This window comes from Melanerpes formicivorus, unplaced genomic scaffold (assembly GCF_026170545.1).
Source record: "Melanerpes formicivorus ecotype bairdi unplaced genomic scaffold, bMelFor1.0.p_v2 SCAF_1, whole genome shotgun sequence".
Lineage (NCBI taxonomy): Eukaryota > Metazoa > Chordata > Aves > Piciformes > Picidae > Melanerpes > Melanerpes formicivorus.
Window position 1 is genome coordinate 41,292,978 of NW_027142353.1, and position 18,314 is coordinate 41,311,291.

General features: G+C 39.7%; 1 long non-coding RNA gene across 1 annotated transcript; it reads left to right on the plus strand.

Moving 5' to 3' along the window:
• The first annotated feature begins 484 nt into the window (after window positions 1-484).
• LOC137441329 (uncharacterized) lies at window positions 485-12,358 on the plus strand. The gene is made up of 3 exons (XR_010987391.1): window positions 485-987; window positions 2,891-3,069; window positions 10,703-12,358. It is a non-coding gene; the product is annotated as an uncharacterized lncRNA (long non-coding RNA).
• Window positions 12,359-18,314: the final 5,956 nt, after the last annotated feature.

Here is an 18,314-nt window from a genome sequence, read left to right on the forward strand (position 1 = left end):
CTAACGGATTAATGGTTATATCCTTCTGTGTGGTTATTTCCCTCTATGTTCAGGACAGAGTGCAAGCTTCTACTTGAATTACTTTTAACTCATACTCTGAAATCCTGTTCTATGGCATTTTAAGTTCATTTTTGCACTTCTGAGTATGTAAAACACCCAACACTTTATTCCTTTGTGTATCTATTTGGTACCTGTTCTCTTTAACCTAGAAAATAGTGTGTTTTAATGACTTCTGTTCCTGCTGGTCCTGAAGAGGTAAGAGGTCTGGGAACAGTCACTTTGCTCTATTTTCTTACTCATCCATGTACCTGTTATTAGCTTCCATTGCAGACCTGTCCTTACACCAACACAGTGATACCCTGTAATGTCTTGCTCTTGCTCTTGGAGGTCTAGGTTGTAAAATTGGAATATATATTTTTTCATCTGAAGCTTGACTGAAATGGATATATTTGTATGTCTCTCTCTAGGTTCAGCTCTCCTCTCCTGGTGGATCACTAGTTGCTGTTCTTGCTAGCATTCACCATTCCTTGCCAATGTTTTTTAATTTGGAAGAGTCAGATGAACATTAAGAGATTTAATTGCAAATGTTTCTGATGAAGCCATTATCCTTGACAGTCTGAGTGCTTGCCCTGTTCCTGAGCGTGCTTCTGTGCATATTTTTTCCACTTGCCTCACACCCCCTCTTTACTTTGCAACTGTGAAATTGCACAAGCTGTTAAGGTAAATTTCATCAACAGGTTACTGCTGGAAAAGAAAGGCACGATGAGCATGGCAGGCATCATGCAGACCTTTGCCTTTCCACGTGGGAAGCTTGAGTCTGAGCGGTGCCCCTGTGAGCCTCTTGTGATACGAAGGAAGGAAAAATACTCTCCCTGGGTTGTGAAGGCCACCACATATCTGCCACGTAAGGGGAAGTTACTCTGAAAGGGAGTTTCCTTCATCAGCCTGGCCTGGATAGTGGCTGTCCACTGGGCAGATATGTGTGAGGTGAGAAGAATAAACATGCATGAGTCATGTCCTTTTTTGCAAGTTACAGTAGAGTCAGTAAAGGCAGCCTGGGACTGCATTTTTCAACACAATACCTTAACATTGAGATTGCTGCTTGTGCCTACAGTTAAACATTCCTTGTAGCTTAAAGGCAACAAAATTGGTGAGGGGTTTGGAACACAAGCCTTATGAGGAAAGACTGAGGGAGCTGGGATTGCTTAGCCTGGAGAAGAGGAGACTCAGGGGTGACCTTATTGCTCTCTACAACTACCTGAAGGGAGGTTGTAGACAGGCAGAGGTTGGTCTCTTTTCCCAGGCAACCAGCACCAGAACAAGAGGACACAGTCTCAGGCTGTGCCAGGGGAGGTTTAGGTTGGATGTTAGGAAGAAGTTCTATACAGAGAGAGTGATTGGCCATTGGAATGGACTGCCCAAGGAGGTGGTGGAGTTGCTGTCATTGGAGGTTTTCAGGAGGAGACTTGATGGGGTGCTTGGTGCCATGGGTTAGTTGTTTAGGTGGGTTGGATTGGTTGATGGGTTGGACACAATGATCTTGAAGGTCTCTTCCAACCTGGTTTGGTTTATTCTAAAATAAATGGTTTATTTTAAGTTAATTTTAATACAGTGTTTAAAACTCAGGTGAAGTAATTTCATGCATCTCTAAAAGGGAAGAAAGGAACTGCTGATGAAGGTTTTTAAATCAAACTGTATTTATGCGGCACTGTTATTCTGTTGTTTTCCTGGAGACATTTTGCCCATGTCACCGAGCATGATGAATCAGTAGGGTGGTGCCAAGCTGAAGTTGTTCAAAAGGGGATTGGATGTGGCACTTGGTACCATGGTTTAGTTAGTCATGAGGTCTTGGGTGACAGGTTGGACTTGATGATCTTTGAGGTCTTTTCCAACCTTATTGATTCTATGATTCTATGAAGTCAGTTATTGGTTTGGACTTGAATTTCAAAAGCAGCAAGATGGTTTTCCAAAACGAAACTGCTAATCCTTTGGAAATAATGAGATACCTGATAACATTACTTGACAAAACAAGTACATTAAGTGATTTCAAGTGATTAAAAAGGCTACTTTTTTTTTTTTTTTTTCTCTAAAAGCATTAAATTATACATTAAAAACCTTCACTAAGCCAGCACTGAGCATAACAACCCCATGCAGTGCTACAGGCTGGGGTCAGAGTGGCTGGAGAGTGGCCAGGCAGAAAGGGACCTGGGGGTACTGGTAGGCTGAACATGAGACAGCAGTGTGCCCAGGTGGCCAAGAAGGCCAATGGCATCCTGGCCTGTATCAGGAACAGTGTGGCCAGCAGGAGCAGGGAAGTCATTCTGCCCCTGTACTCAGCACTGGTCAGGCCACACCTTGAGTCCTGTGTCCAGTTCTGGGCCCCTCAGTTTAAGAAAGATGTTGAGTTGCTGGAACATGTCCAGAGAAGGGCAACAAAGCTGGTGAGGGGTTTGGAGCACAAGCCCTATGAGGAGAGACTGAAGGAGCTGGGGTTGCTTAGCCTGGGGAAGAGGAGGCTCAGAGGAGACCTTATTGCCCTCTACAACTACCTGAAGAGAGGTTGTAGCCAGGTGGGGGCTGGTCTCTTCTCCCAGGCAACCAGCACCAGAACAAGAGGACACAGTCTCAAGCTGCGCCAGGGGAGGTTTAGGCTAGATGTTAGGAAGAAGTTCTTCATAGAAAGAGTGATTGGCCATTGGAATGTGCTGCCCAGGGAGGTAGTGGAGTCACCATCACTGGAGGTGTTTAAGAAGAGACTGGATAGGGTGCTTGGCTGCATGGTTTAGTTGATTAGATAGTGTTGGATGATAGGTTGGACTCAATGATCTCCAAGGGTCTCTTCCAGCCTGGTTAATTCTATTCTATTCTATTCCATTCTATTCTATTCCAGGTGTGTAATGAAAACAAACGTGTTTTGATTGACAAGAACCTCACCGTGAGCTGACAATGTGTGCTTGCAGCTCAGAGAGCCAATCACATCCTGTGATACTTAGAAACTTGACCAACAAGTGATTCTCCCCCTCTGCACTGCTCCCATGAGATCCTACTTGGAGTACTGTGTTCAGCCCTGTAAGTACATGAACCTGCTTGAGCAGGTACAGAGGAAGGCTACAAAGATGAGGAGAGGAAAGGAGCACCTCTCCTGTGAAGATGGGCTGAAAGAGTTAGGGTTGTTCAGCCTGGAGCAGAGAAGCCTCCAAGGAGACCTTATTGTGGTCTTACAGTGCTTATAGGAGAAGGACTTTATAAAAGGGGATGTAGTGATAAGATAAGGGATATGGGTTTTAAACTGAAAGAAGGTAGGTTTAGATTGGATGTAAGGAAGAAATTCTTCACAATGAGGGTGGTGAGACACTGGAACAGGTTGCCCAGAGAAGTTGTGGATGCCTCATTCCTGGAACTGTTCAAGAACAGGCTTTGAGCCCCAACCTGATTTGACAGAAAGTGTGCCTGCCCGTGGTAGGGGGTTTGGAACTAGATGATCTTTGAAGGTCACTTCCTACCCAAACCATTCTTTGATTCTGTGATTTGACATTTTCCCCAAGTTTTTTACTTGTCCATTTGAACACTGCTAGGCAGATGCCTGCATTTTCCCCAGCGGAGGCTGCTTTTCATATGTTCTAACCTACATAAATTCTTAATGTTTTACTATCCTTTTTGCAGTGGAGTTGTTATTGGTTAGGTAATAAGAAAAAGCCCCAGTTCTACTATGTAATGTGCATTTTTTGCACCTTATGAGAATATTGAATAGACTTCATTATTTTTTTCAATACAAGTCTGGATTCTGCCATTTGATTACCTGAACCAAAAGCATTTCAATTTGCCATCCATCACCCTGACCAGTGTAAAATGCTGAATATTCAGATTAAATTGGAACTTTTTTTCTATGAATAAGGAATTTGATTCAATTCTATAATATACAGTGTCTCTGGGGAGAGGAAATTGAGCTGAAGGTCGCTGAAGGCAAGTGAGAAAATTGTATTATCCAAATACAAAATTCTTTTTCTTATCATCAAAACCTGAAATACAGCCATGGGGAATAAGGGGGTCAAGAGAGAATTCAATTAGAGATGAAAATGGAAAAGGTGCATTTTTCAACTTGCCTTTCATTTTTCCAAACAAGTGGCAGCAGTGAGCTGTATGAGGACAATGAAATATTTGTCAAGCACCTTATTTTTTTTTTTTTTAATATAAATCAGAAAACATTCTCAATCATTTATAAAAGGATAGTGAAAGTCCATATGAACATGAACTGTCTAGTTCTTTATAGCCTTAATTGTTGCAGTTTTAGCCTGGTAATCATTGATTCAGGAGAGATAATGAATATCTAATTGCCACAATTTCTATGGATAAAATTGTCTTGTTAAGAAAGAACAATTCTGAAATATTTATAATCTGTTTCCCTTCTAAGACAGTTTGTGAAAATAATTTCTGCACTTTTCCTGTCATAATGTTAAATGATAAATGTATAAGCGTGGTGGTGTTATGCCATAAAAATGCTTGCTTTCCTTTTTATTCAGTGTAGATACCAAGAACTTACAAAATAAACCAGAACCAATGTGGCTACCTCTGAAATGTTAGCAATTAGGGATAGAGGCCATGATTGAGGAAAGAGCTGCTATGCTTGCTCAGTTCTCAGCTACATCGTATTGCTGCTGCCAGTACGCCTGTGTCTGCAGAGTAGGTTTCCTCACAATTGAATGAATGCTAAGGCTAATCCTAGAGGACAGAATTCTGTGAGATCCTAGAATATTAATTTATCAGCCTCCTAAACTTGCTGTGTGAATTGCACAGTAATTCTATTCTATTCTATTCTATTCTATTCTATTCTATTCTATTCTATTCTATTCTATTCTATTCTATTCTATTCTATTCTATTCTATTCTATTCTATTCTATTCTATTCTATTCTATCCTATTCTATCCTATCCTATCCTATCCTATCCTATCCTATCCTATCCTATCCTATCCTATCCTATCCTATCCTATCCTATCCTATCCTATCCTATCCTATCCTATTCTATCCTACAAAATTAACTAGGGATGGCTGAGGAGTTCTTATTCTGTGTCTGTACTTGTCAGTTTTGTTTGCAGTCATTTTCTAAAGGTTTATTCTTTCCAAGACAAAGTCACTGTGGTATCTACAGAAACTTTCTATATTCAGTAAGTGATAATTTTTAATAGTTCATCATTACCAAACTGTTTATAGTCAGTCTAATTAGAATAGAAGATGCAATATGTAACCAAACTTTTAAATATATTTTAATTCTGAGGAGCACATAATTCATGCTGCAAACACTGAGTTCTGAGTTTGTCCCAGAATATTGGCTAGAACTTAATTAAACTTTTCTCATATTCTATGAAAAATAATTGGAAGATGTTATTACTCTTGCAGCCAAGTGCAATTGTCTCTGGGATATAACCTGGATAGCAAATCTTCAAGCTCAGTGTGATAACCTGAATCTGAATGCTGCCTTTTTGGCATGTTGGTAATTCTGATTGATTATTAAAAGCATGTTGCAATGACCGTGAAGCTATTCAGCCTTTGAACAAATTAGTGTCTTTTTTGAAACAAACAAACAAAACACCCTGAGATTAGCAATGACAGTCTTCATTCTCTGTTTGTGAAAGGATTGTATGTGTGGATGTGAAATTAGACCTTTTGCCGCTTTGTGAGCGCATTTGCTCAGTATTGCTAGGAAGCAGAAACATTGATGCTGTACTCAGCATATCTCTGAATGTGTGAAAGAGTTCATGGAGGGGAATATTTTTCCCCCAAGTTCAGAGATCTTGAACCTTCCCCAAAGTGGCCTTTTCTTGTTTCACCAGACACAAATCTCTATTCTTGGATTTTTTTTATGTAAAACAAAATTATATTTCACTTTCCTTGGCTTGTTTCATTTAAAGTATAACGGGTAACGTTATAGCACTGAAATGAGCTGGAATGAAATGGTTTCAGTGGGAATTCACTTTTGGTACATTTTTTAAGGTCTTCCTGTGTGCCTGTCCATATTTTTAAGTGCCAGAACACCTCGGTAAGCCTAGTGCCTAGTAGATTCATCGACTCTGAGTGGAAGTGAAAGGGCTCTTCTTTTCAGATTGGTTTGCAAGATTGGGGTCTTTGTAAAATAAAATTCCTATTAGATGGATCAGGAGTGGTGGCATTTTACTTGTACAGAGATTTGAATAATTATTTTTTTTTGGTGAAAAGTGATGAGGACTTTCATATTTCAGATCTAATGAAATAAGACTTGCATTAATTTTCTTTTCAATCTGTCACAAGATCAAGAATTTCAATGGCAGTTGCTGATTTTTTCACAGGGAAAGAAAAAGGATATTATATAGGTAAGATTATTCAGTCTGGTTCTAGTAGATTCAAATCTACTGAACTTCCTTCTATTTGACAAAATGTAAAATTAATGTTTTTGGAATCTGGGGATTTCAGGAACCTAAGAAAATTGTAAAATAAAGAGAGTTTTACTGAACTGAAGTGAAATAGGTCATTAGAAGAAAATCAGCCTCTGGTAAAGGGAAGGGAAGAAAAATGATAAAGAGAAATCACACTGACAGAAACCTCAAACATTATGGAGACAAGTAGGTCAAAAGAGTTGTTCAAAAGTATATACCTTTGCAGTATATATTATCAGAAACACCATTAATTCTTTAGGCAGAAAGACACCCAAGATCAAACAAATGCAAATTTACAGCACACCATTAAACAACTACTTGGGTGATGGGAACAGGAGAAAATATATACAGTGCAGAACATACAACCAAGTGATTATTAGAATTAAATAATACCAAAAATAATATCAAAATTAAAATGTACTTGATGTTTCAAAGGAAACTTAAGCCTTCATGATTGGGAATAAAGTTCTGTGGGGCAGGCATTCTGTAGAAACTTGGTGAGTAAATATTAAGATCTAGAAAAGGGAGTTAAAACCAATGTCAACCACTTGGACTGTAGAGAGGAACTTAATTTGTTTTGACTAATTTTGATGGACTGTGAACTGCTGGAGAATGCATAAAAATAGAGGTTGTGCAGTAATGCAACAGTCAGGCAGAGACAAGCATCAAATAGAACCACACATTTGTTGTGAATGTGTTGAAATAATGGAGGCCTTTCACTTCCCTTCAGAGGTATCACTTTAAAAAATGCTTTTGGGGAGACTTTTAAAATATCAACCCCCTTTCCCACACAGTGTTTGGGTTATGACATCAAGCATTCAACAGTCAGGAGTTCCCAGTGAGTAAGGCAGTAAGCTCGACCATATTGTGTTTCACCATGGGGAAAATACTACACAGAGCAGGAGACAAGATACTTTGCCAGAGCAACATGGCGGTGTGGAATTTCATGTCTCTGAGATCCTGAGCTAGCATTATTTGAGCAAAATTTTATCAAACCTTTTATGTTGGTGAAGAGACAGTTCAGTTTTTACCACTTGGTGTCATGGATGGCAGCCCAGGGGATGAGTCAGGTTACTTGAAACTGTTCAAACTCACACCTTGTCCTTCTGTGGCAGTGCCACCCCTGGATAAGTGAAGGAATGGAGGGAAAAAATATATATGAAAAAAAGTCATTGATCCTCAAATGACCACTGCTGGGCTGATGGAAAATAAACATCAAATATTTGACAGTATGGGGCTGCCCTTTCTAATGATGTTCTCAAATTTGCTGCTATTTGACCAAGACATTTATAAAAATCTACAAAGAATAGAAGAGGTACTTTAGGAGAGGGACATCTGGAGGGCACTCACTGGAATAGGTGAAATTTTTTATGACTCTGCTAGCACATGTAATACATAGATTTTTGTTTTCCGTCTGAAATTTTCAACTTGTGGGCCATGGTATGCAGACCAAAGTGTCTATTCCAGCTCCCACTGATATTGCTGGAAGAATTTAAGGGAGCATGACCCTAGTCAGCAGTGTGCAGCTTTGCACACCTCAGATAAAAGGGAATTTTGTACCCATATGTCAACAACATAATTTCTGAGCGCCTAAGCATGCCAGTGGTGTAGATCACCTGATGGAAAAAGGGCTTGCCTGGGGAGCTATGATGTGAGACATACTCTAGTAAGAAGAACACATCAGTTATCTCAGTATATTTTGGATCAGAATCTAAGTGAGATGTTGAACACCTTGAGCTATCAAATGATCTCAGTGAAACTTAATGTTGCAACCAGCAGGATGTTGCTTTAGTAGAGCAATGAGATGCAGGTGTAGCAGAAGACAGTTTTACTCAGTAAAATGCAAGTGGAGTCGAAGCAGTCATAAACTGCCAGTAGTGAGTAGCTATGCACTGTGGAATTTTTTTCTTCCATTTAATAGAAATTTGCAGAGTGGTAGCTCCCTCCCTCCAACAGTTGCCTTTTCCATTTTTGTAACTATACAACATGCGGGAAATGTATTAACATGAATGTGACTGTGTTCCTTCTATTCATAATAAACTCCTATTCTTTCAGCTGCAGAGCTGTTATTGCAACAGTAAACAAGAACAGTGATCAATATTAAACTGATAAACAGTGAAAAGTTTTAGTGAGTAGAATAAATTATGTTGAGATTATTTGGTGAGAGCAGATTAGGAGAAAGACAGCAGTTGTATTTATTGAGCTTTTCTCATGAAAACTGATCACAAAGCCTTATTTTTGGTTTTTTCCCCCCTTTAATTAACAGCAAATTGCATACTGTGGTGTGATGGGTTAACACTCATCCTGAAAACAGGGTGGGGAGGGCTTGCGATGCTTTGCCCTCTCTGCAGGGCATTTCTCCTCTGGGAAACTGAGTCTGTTCCACTCCCCCCCTCCCTGCCCAGCTAGGGTATAAAAGAGAGGACATTGCAGTCATTAGCTCTCTTTTTTTGCCTCCTGCCTTCCTGGATGAGAGCTACTGCAGCTGCCTTCCTGCTTCTCTGACTCGTGGTCGGGCCTGATCCTTCTCCCTGCTGCCTCTGCACCTCTTCAGAGAGACGGATTTTGTGTTCTTGTTTTTATTTCCCTCCCATCCATCCTTGTTCCTTGCCCTTGTGAACCTTACCTGTTATTGTTTAAAGAAAAACTCTTTACCTCTCTACTTCCAAGCTGACTCCAAGCTGTTTCTTGGTGAATTTGCTCCTTCCCTTTCTTTTTCCTCTCTGTTGGCAGGGAGGAGGGGAGAGCTGGGGAGAGATTCTCAGCCTTGCCCCATCTGAGCTCTTAAATCCCAGTTAAGGCTCAAACCACTACATGTGGTATGCACATATACATATTGACAGCTAAACCTGAACTTGTTCTCCCCTATGCATGAATATGTACATAGGTACTTCTTGTTTTATGTACAAAAACAGCTGAAAAGCCTAGAGAAAGTCTGGTTCCAGTACAGCTTTTCTTGTTTACTTTGTTTTCTATTTGATCATGGACTTATTAAAATACAGCTATCATTTGATAAAATTCTCAAGCAAGATTTGTCCAAGAGGTTGCTTTTCATAAGAACAGAGTGCAATGATTAGCATGCCATCAGGAAGAAGGAAATACACATAAAAATATAAACTCCATCATGTAATTGGGTTCCATGATTATATTAGGGAATACAGAATTTCCACACATAATTATTTCTTTTACTGCCTAGGTCTTATGAAATAAAGACTTTCTCGGCTTCACAAGCAAATAAGAACCAAAGCAGAATCCTCTTTAGGCTATACTTTTTATTTACCACGATCTGATTGCAAATGACATGGTTCAGCTGCAAAGAATACATATGCATGATGAAGGACTTTCCAGGCTTGCTTAATAGGAAGGGAGATTCCAGCTGGAGAAAATTAAAAGGGAAAAATTAAACACCAGGTGAAAACTCTTGAGTTTTGAACTGCAGATGATGCTGTGACTTTCAAAGCATCCTCTTGGAACATAAGAGGTACGGTTAGAGCAAAAAACTAGGAAATCTAAACCAAGCAGATGGAACTCATACTGGTGGGTCCATAGTCAAGTACAAAGACTTACTGTGGAGAAGTTACTGTTAGATATAAAAAGGAGAAGCCTATTAAGCTTTGGGAAACTCTTTCTTATATTCTCGAATGACCGTACTGCTGTCTGCTGAAGAAAGAACAGGAATATATTGCTAGAGATGTGTGCAGGGATTTCTCAGTGGTAACTTTGCGCAGTTCATCAACTAAAACCTCTTTTCTTGCCATCCCCAAAGGTGGAAACACAGTTAGTTGAATGGGCTTTTATATCAACAGGGCATAAACCACCCAGCAGCAGGTATGCTACTGATATAATTTTAAGTGTTTTGCTTAAAAATACATAACTGTGAATACTGAACTCCTCAGACAACTCCTCTGAGGATGAATAAGGAGGCTTCAAATCATCTGCTCTAAATTACTTCAGATGTAAAGGATCTGTGCATGTTACTGTGGTACCTGTTCCTCTTCATGCTGTAGAAACAAGACAGGATACTTCTAGCTGTATTAAAGGAGTGAATCACTAGTCCTTGTCTAGTCTCCAAAGGCCTCCCAGATGAATTTTATTTTGGAAGAGAATAAAAAATTTCTTTTCCATTCCTCATTACTCTTCACTTCTTAACAGAAATGGAAACTTGTATTAACCTCACTTACAACCTTGACTTTGGTTGCAAGAGGGCTCTTCCAAAATGTTGGTCTAAGTAAGGAAAAAATACAAAGAATCTGCCATTACTGCTGCAGCTAAAGGATTCTTTTGTTTCCTTACAGAATCAGAATCACAGAATCACCAAGGCTGGAAGAGACCTCAAAGATCATCATGTCCAACTTGTCACCACAGACCTCATGACTAAACCATGGCACCGTAGAAGCTGACATAACAGGCACATCCAGTCCTCTCTTTCAGGAAATGGGAATACTGGGAACCTACAAAGGAGGAAGAGTTTTTGTGCTCCTCCTTCTCTTTGGCACCTGCACATGCCTGGGGCTGTGCACATACCGTAACTCCCTTTATTGCCATTGTAGTGAATTAACGTCATACCTGTAGTCATATGCTACATTGTCAGCACTTCAAAATTCCTAAACATTTACTGGGAATACTTACTGTTTCTGAAGTGAGTCTTATAAATTGCATCATGTACTATCAGGAGAAGGCATGCGAGTATACTTTAAACTGTAAATTAAGCAAAATGTGTGTATATCCATGTTACCTATTCACTGAAGGAAGAATCACCTCTCTCCTGCTTACCAAAACTAAAGCATCAGATGGATATCTCTTTCCCCTTCAAATGATAATGGCATGATATAAATACTCTCCTGTCACATAAAAAAACGTTTGCCTGCCTCTCTGTCCCATTGCAATGTTTCATCACCTCTTTCATTCACTGAAAATATGTGGTAATTTTCAAATCACAAGAGAGTTTTTGTATTAATATTTTATCTTCTAACAAAGCCTTCAGCTCTCCATCCACTTAAGAGGAAATAACCTGTGTACTCTTATGACTGACTGTTGTTTTTGCTGGTTTTGAGGTAGTTGCAGAAGTAATATATTTATGACAAATCAGGTAAATTATATATTGGAGGCACGTAAAACTATCTTATACAAGTGTTTATAAGAGACTTTTCTCCAAGTAATAGAAGTCTCTTGGAGCAGAATATTCCATACTCTAACTAAATAAACCTCATAATCATGCAATGGAAAGATTTTTGTCTGTTAGAGAGGTCCCAACTATTTTTTTTTTATTGTGAAGTGCAGTGCTTTTTCACAGTTCTACTGATAGAGTGTTCTCCTTTCATTTTGCAGTAGTTCATCACAGAACTGTAAAGGGGAGTGTAACAATATTTGTGCATAATAACTGCTTTCCATAATATTGTGCATATGAAGTGTAGTCTATAAAAATACCATGAAACAAGAACTCTTGACTTCAGCAGAATTAAAATTGTTATTTGTGCGGAAGGATTGTTGTCATTTTGTGTCCTTTATTGTTGCTGGTGGCAGCCTAGAAGTTTCCTACATCCATTCTTACTGGTGTGCAGTACTGATAAGCCTGCCTGATCATGTACTCTTACAGTAAGCACAGACTTAGGCAGGCAAAGCTGAAAAAGGAAACCAGTATCTTATTTAACATGCCTTTAAAATGGCATTTCTGTTGTCTATATGCTAGTGACTGTGAAACGATAATCTTAGGTTCAGATAAACAACCTTGATAAACAGAAATAAATGCAGTTCATGGAATAGGTCAGTAAACAGCATATACAACAAGCAGTTGCTGTTAGGAGTCACAGGTCAGTGGCTCCTGGCATAAGCTCGTTTCATTTACACCGACATTTGTGGTAGATCTAGAAGTGTATCCGTACTCTAAATGTCAAAAACTCTTGCTTGTAAAATACTGCTGTGTGAAACTCAAGTAAAATATCTTCTTTGGTTTTTGCCTTCTCAGCCAATCTGTTTTATCGTGCAGGAAGGTAGCAGAGTTGTGTCTCCCTCCCTGCTTCTAGCTGCATTGTGCTGTAAAACAGAATAAAATACTGTAAATAGTTTCTCTGCATTTTTGTTGTCTTCTTCCCAGGCTAGGAGAAAGACCTGACACTCGCAGGGAAACCAGTAATCTTCCATTTTCTGTGTGGCAAGACTCTCATTGTCACGGTGGTTTTAGCTGTTGAATTTTTGAGCAGGAATATTATTACATATATGTATATATACATATATGTCTCACAAACCCATGAGCAAGTTTTGTTATTCCTAGCCTTCTACAAGTTAGTGTAATATTTAACAAAGTTGATTTTATATGTGTAAGAACAGGAAATTTTTTCCTTTACCACTTGATCTAATTCAAGTAAAGATGTGTATTAGTGCTGTGCAGTCTTGTCATGAGACCCTGGAAGGTAGGTAAGAAGGGAAAGGGGAGATGGGCTGATCAAAGGTATATATGATAAATTAATAAATCACATGTCCGTATTTCCAGAAGTTATTGCAAGGCTGATCCCCCCCCACCCATGTAATGCTGTTAGTATCTATTGATTCTTGTGACAGCGAGAATAACAGAGAACTAGCGCACTGAAAATTAAGATAGAGAAAATAGTCTGTCTTAAAGCAGCATTGGGCTGATAGAGGAGGAAGATTCAGATGCCAAAGTCTATATCCCTCAATGCAGCAGAAATTGTTAGGTCATAGCTGGACTTGATGATCTTGAAGGTATTTTCCAGCCTCAATAATTTTCTGATTCTGTAAACTGACTCTTATTTCTTTCTCACACATACGTTGTACATAGCAAATATGTCAAGTCTCCTTTTCCCCTCATCTGAACCCCAAGTGAGGGTTCTTTCTGGTGCACTGAATGTTCTGCTGAAGGTAAGAGAGAGAGAAGCCATAACGCTGTCCTGCTGTGAGGCAAGAAAACAACTGTGTTAATATCTTGGTTTTCTATGGGCTGCATATACTGAGGAAGGAGGTAGGATACATGTGGTGGGTATTTGAAATGTAAACATGGCACAACAGTGCCTTGGATTCTAATAATGCCCAGCTGGGACCGAAAGGCTTGGGAAGGTTGGCTGACATGTCTGTCGCATTACGTACTCCCAAGAGCCTGACTTAGGATCATAGGATCACAGGATGTTGGGGATTGGAAGGGATCTTCGGAGATCATCGAGTCCAACCGCTCTGCCAGAGCAGGACCATAGAATCTAGCACAGGTTGCACAGGAACACATCCAGATGGGTCTTGAAAGTCTCCAGAGGAGGAGACTCTACAACGTCTCTGGGCAGCCTGTTCCAGTGCTCTGTGACCCTTACAAGGAACTAGTTCCTCGACTTCTCACATGCTGAAGCAGTCCATGAGGTGTCCTCTCTCTGCAGTTGTTCTGATCTGAAGTTTGGGTTTGTCCAGAGGAAGATGAGGAGTTTCTCATTTACTTATTTTCACATGATCCTCACATGGTTCTCTGATCTAAAGGAGCAGATATAAAACGAAGCCAGGAGGCTGGCTTATCTCTAGTGGCTGACAAGTTGGGAAATGTAGAGTGACTCCGGGCTTGGGGCAGTCCAATGCAACAGCAATTTAGAAAAGGGGACAGCATCTTGAACAAAGTAACTTCTGTTCATAACTTTAGCATTTCTGTGCATGAAGGAGAAGGAAGTATTTTGCCAGGTGCTGAAGAACTGGGAAGGAATTGGTTGTATGGATGCCTCAGTTACTACTGAATGCAGAGCTGGAGGTTTATGGGCTGGCAGGATTTTGACTGCAGGTAGCTGGTGGTCAGGAAGGGGAACTGTCTACATTAACCACATGTCAGGTTGGTTGTTTGTTTTTTCCAGTGCCCCCAGCTGAAACCCTTCACTAATCTTGCCAGCCTGTAAAGGAAACACCATTACAGAGCTGGTAGCCACTGGTTCAGCAAAAGTAGTTCAAAGTTAGTCCCAAAACTGTGCAGAATTCCCAGAAGTGGATACCGTTGCCTATACATGTAATAGAGGTGATTTATCTACCTTTGACATCACTTACTGACCTTGTTTGCTTTGGCTTAGTAACCCCTAAAATGTTAGACCATAGTCCTGTTGTTCATCAAGCTTCTACATTTTCTATCCTATTTACCGACGACTTCTCTTAGGAGCAGTGATCCATTTGGTATGTGCCTCCAAGGGCTGTGGTTAATGGTACCTATGCATCATTCAGACTTCCTCATTTGCTGAAAATGCTTCTCACACTTCTGTTTCTGCTTATTGAAATGTACATGTATTTCATAGTTGAGTACAATTAAGTCTGGGTCACATATGTGGCTTAATTTCTCTGGTTCTCTTCAGAAATATCTTCAGCAGGGATTATTTGATGCTGTTGTTTTTACAGATTTTTTCCTCTGAATCTTATGCACCCACTTTCCTCTTTCAAACACTCATTTGAGCTTAAAAAACAAACAAACAAAAAGGAATAGCATGCAAGAGATGACCAGATAACATAAACTTCTATAGTGCAGCTATGTGTACCTGGTAGCCTTGATACTCAATTCCAGTTAATGGATTTTCTGTTGGAAACTGTAGCTAGGGAATACTAAGGTGAAAAATACTCCCTTGCGACAGCTGCAAAGCAAAAAACCACAACCACACAGTTCCAATAATACATAATTGGGGTGACCTTGAGGAGTATTCTTATTTTAGTTAAATGTTTGTCATCCCTTGCATAGGCTGTCATGAATCAGAGGACTAAGAATTTAATAGATTATAGAACATTCCACAGAGGACATGTACAAGAAGTTTAGTTAGGTTTTCCTACAGCCCTTCTTTCTGCTGCACTTCTATGAGGGTAGTTTGGTCTCAAATAGAGAAAACAATTACTTCACCAGCTCCTGTGGGCCACATTCCAGCCTCAAGCCAGTGTGTGTATCTTCATTGTTGCTCATGGGGTCCGAATCGGGGATGGCAAGAAGCAGCAGCCTCCTCTTCCTGTTTCAAAGTGAAAGATGAATGCATGTGGTACCAGATGAAAGGCAGTGGTGAGTCTAATGGAATTAGTTTATGGAAAAGCCTCCACCCAAATGGATTTTATTTGTCTCCCAGCTATAAATTAAATTCATTTGTTTTGGACTTCCTGACAGATTCAAATGTGTCAAAACATTAGGGTCACAAAGGTAGTCATTTTGCATTGACAGCTGTGTTTTTAGTGGCTCACTGGTTTAAATCAGTGAATTTCAAACAGATTTTGTATTGAAGTTTGGGACAGACCTGAACCCAATTTTCATGAAGAGAGTTGCAGTGTGTGAGCAGATTTATATGTCTTTTTGCTGGAAGCAAAGCCATTAATGTTTGAGCATCTCGGGATGTTATCTGGGAAACTAAAAGTGCAATTAAGTGTTTGTAGAGACATTTAAGGGAAGAAAATCAAATCAAATACAAAATAAAAGCTTTGGGAATTCAGTGATATGAGGGGAAAAAGACTGGAGAAAAGTTTGAGGAGGAAGCTGCTGTAGAATGGGATAATACTGATTAGAGAAAAGGAGAATTAAGCTGAATAAAGTTAAATCAGCCAGAGAACCATAAAACCTTAATCTTTAAAGCAGTTTCTTTACCTAGGTCACAGGGTGCAAGTTCTAGGCCTTTTTCCTATATTAACAAGAAATGCATTCATTTAAATTTGGCTGAGATAAAGATGTGCTACTTAAATGAAAGCCTTGTGTCAGCTGAAGAGTGTGAAGCTTGGTCTTGCAGCTCATTTTTCAGATGAGAATCCTACATTCTCTTGCAAAGGCCAGCTGCCAGAATGATTATACACATTAGGGAAAACATTAGGACATTTAAATAGGTTACTTGTGAAAAGGATAATGTAAATTATAAGGACAAGATGTAAAGCTAGATACTTTGTTCATGTTTGCACATCAGATGTGAACTGGACATAGGTATCACACAAAATCGCTACCAAATACTGATTAGCTGCAAGGTGAGAGAGATACGCAAGACTGGAAGTTGAATTTGAGCACACCTATTCACAAGTGATGTTTGTGCAATGGCTAGTAGCAAGAAATTAATGTGTATTTTGCTTATCCATACTTGAATGTGGATGTAGCGGCAACTTGTTCCATGGATGAGTACTGCTAAAAGCTGTGGCATTTTACCTGTGTTCTTTATGTTCCAATAAAGTGCCAAAGCCAGAGCACTAAGGACAACCTAAAATAGATTTTTCTTTGGGGATACTAATTATCCAGATTTGTTGTCTATATAATTTATGAAAGTTCTTTAACTCTACTGTTCATGGAAATGTGTATTTATAGCATAGATTTTTCACTTTGAAAGCATTTTGTTTAAGGACAGCTTCTCTTAATACAACTGATGAACTCATTGTAGCAGCTTTACTTAGTCTCCATAATGTATATAATGCTTTTACACTTGGTCTCGGTATTATTTTTTCATATTGGGATGTTATGATACATTACATTCAGCTATCTAGGTCAGATCTTATTAGTTATTTATATTTAATAGGTTTAAAAAGAGTTTTAGCATTTGGTGCCTACATTTTTCCTCAGGTAACAAGCAGAATGACTATGCAGATACTTAATGGGCCTGTTGGTTGTCATGGCGCTTGGTGCAAAGCAGGAGAGCTATTCCAGCCCCCCATGCTGGGGAAACTAAAAATGAAAATGAGAAAGATTAAATAATGTAATGTTGGTTTTTCTTATGACTTTACTTCCTCAGAGGAAAAAAAAAAACCCAAACCAAAAAAACCCAACCACAATGTTTTTAATGAGAAAAAATATCTTGGTACTCCTGGTATTTAGAGATGTCAGCGTTTTGTGTGACAGCTTATTTCTAACTTGACCGTGTTTCTGTTTATAAACCATCATTAGAGGTTTATAATGGAAGGAGATGATGTTCCAGGTGATATGTGCATGCTGCCTATAGTGATAGCCTTAGAAATGAGCCAAATTTAACTGCGATATGTAAATAAGATTACTTCAGTACCCTATGGTGTATTACTTGCTGCCTGCCTGACCTCCTTCTGTGACTTCTCTAACCTCAGAAGGACTATCTGAAGCATCTCCAGGAGTTACTCCTTCCCTGAAGTCAGTCCATTCCAGCCCCCAGACCTGCCTGTCACGGGCTCAAGCCAGGCATTGCACTCTGCACACCACTATTTCCTCATCTATCATAGTACCATAGTATCAGTCAGGGTTGGAAGGGACCACAAGGATCATCTAGTTCCAACCCCCCTGCCATGGGCAGGGACACCCCACACTAGATCAGCCTGGACAGAGCCTCATCCAGCCTGCTCTTAAACACCTCCAGGGACGGGGCCTCAACCACCTCTCTCGACAACCCATTCCAGGGCTTCACCACTCTCATGGGGAAGAACCTCCTCCTCACATCCAGCCTGAATCTCCCCACCTCCAGCTTCATTCCATTTCCCCTAGTCCTATCACTACCTGAGATCCTGAGAAGTCCCTCCCCAGCCTTCCTGTAGGCCCCCATCTCTTATTTATAAAGTGCAGTTTAAGGAATGTCAGCCAATATTCACTAATTTTTGGTGAACCCTTGAGGTAATCACAGCATGATTTTCAGGAACAAAGAGTTATGGGTTTATGTCCCCAGTGGTCTGGGATGGGGGAATGTGGAGATCTGGCTATTTGCAGATAACACACACTGCAGAAGCTTGTCACCACAGAAGCCTTTAAAAAAAAAAAACTTGTTGGTTTTTTTTTTTTTTTAAATTTATTTTTTTAAATATGGGAGCAGTTGACAAAGAGTAAGTACAACCTAATCAGAGATACCATGCTGGAAGTCAGTTGCCAATCCAAAAGGACCCCCATCTTGCATAAGTTCTGTGCTGTTTCTGCTGCCCCTGGACTAGCTTTTCAAATACCTGCTGTCCATAACAGCAGTTCTCACATATATGTGGGAA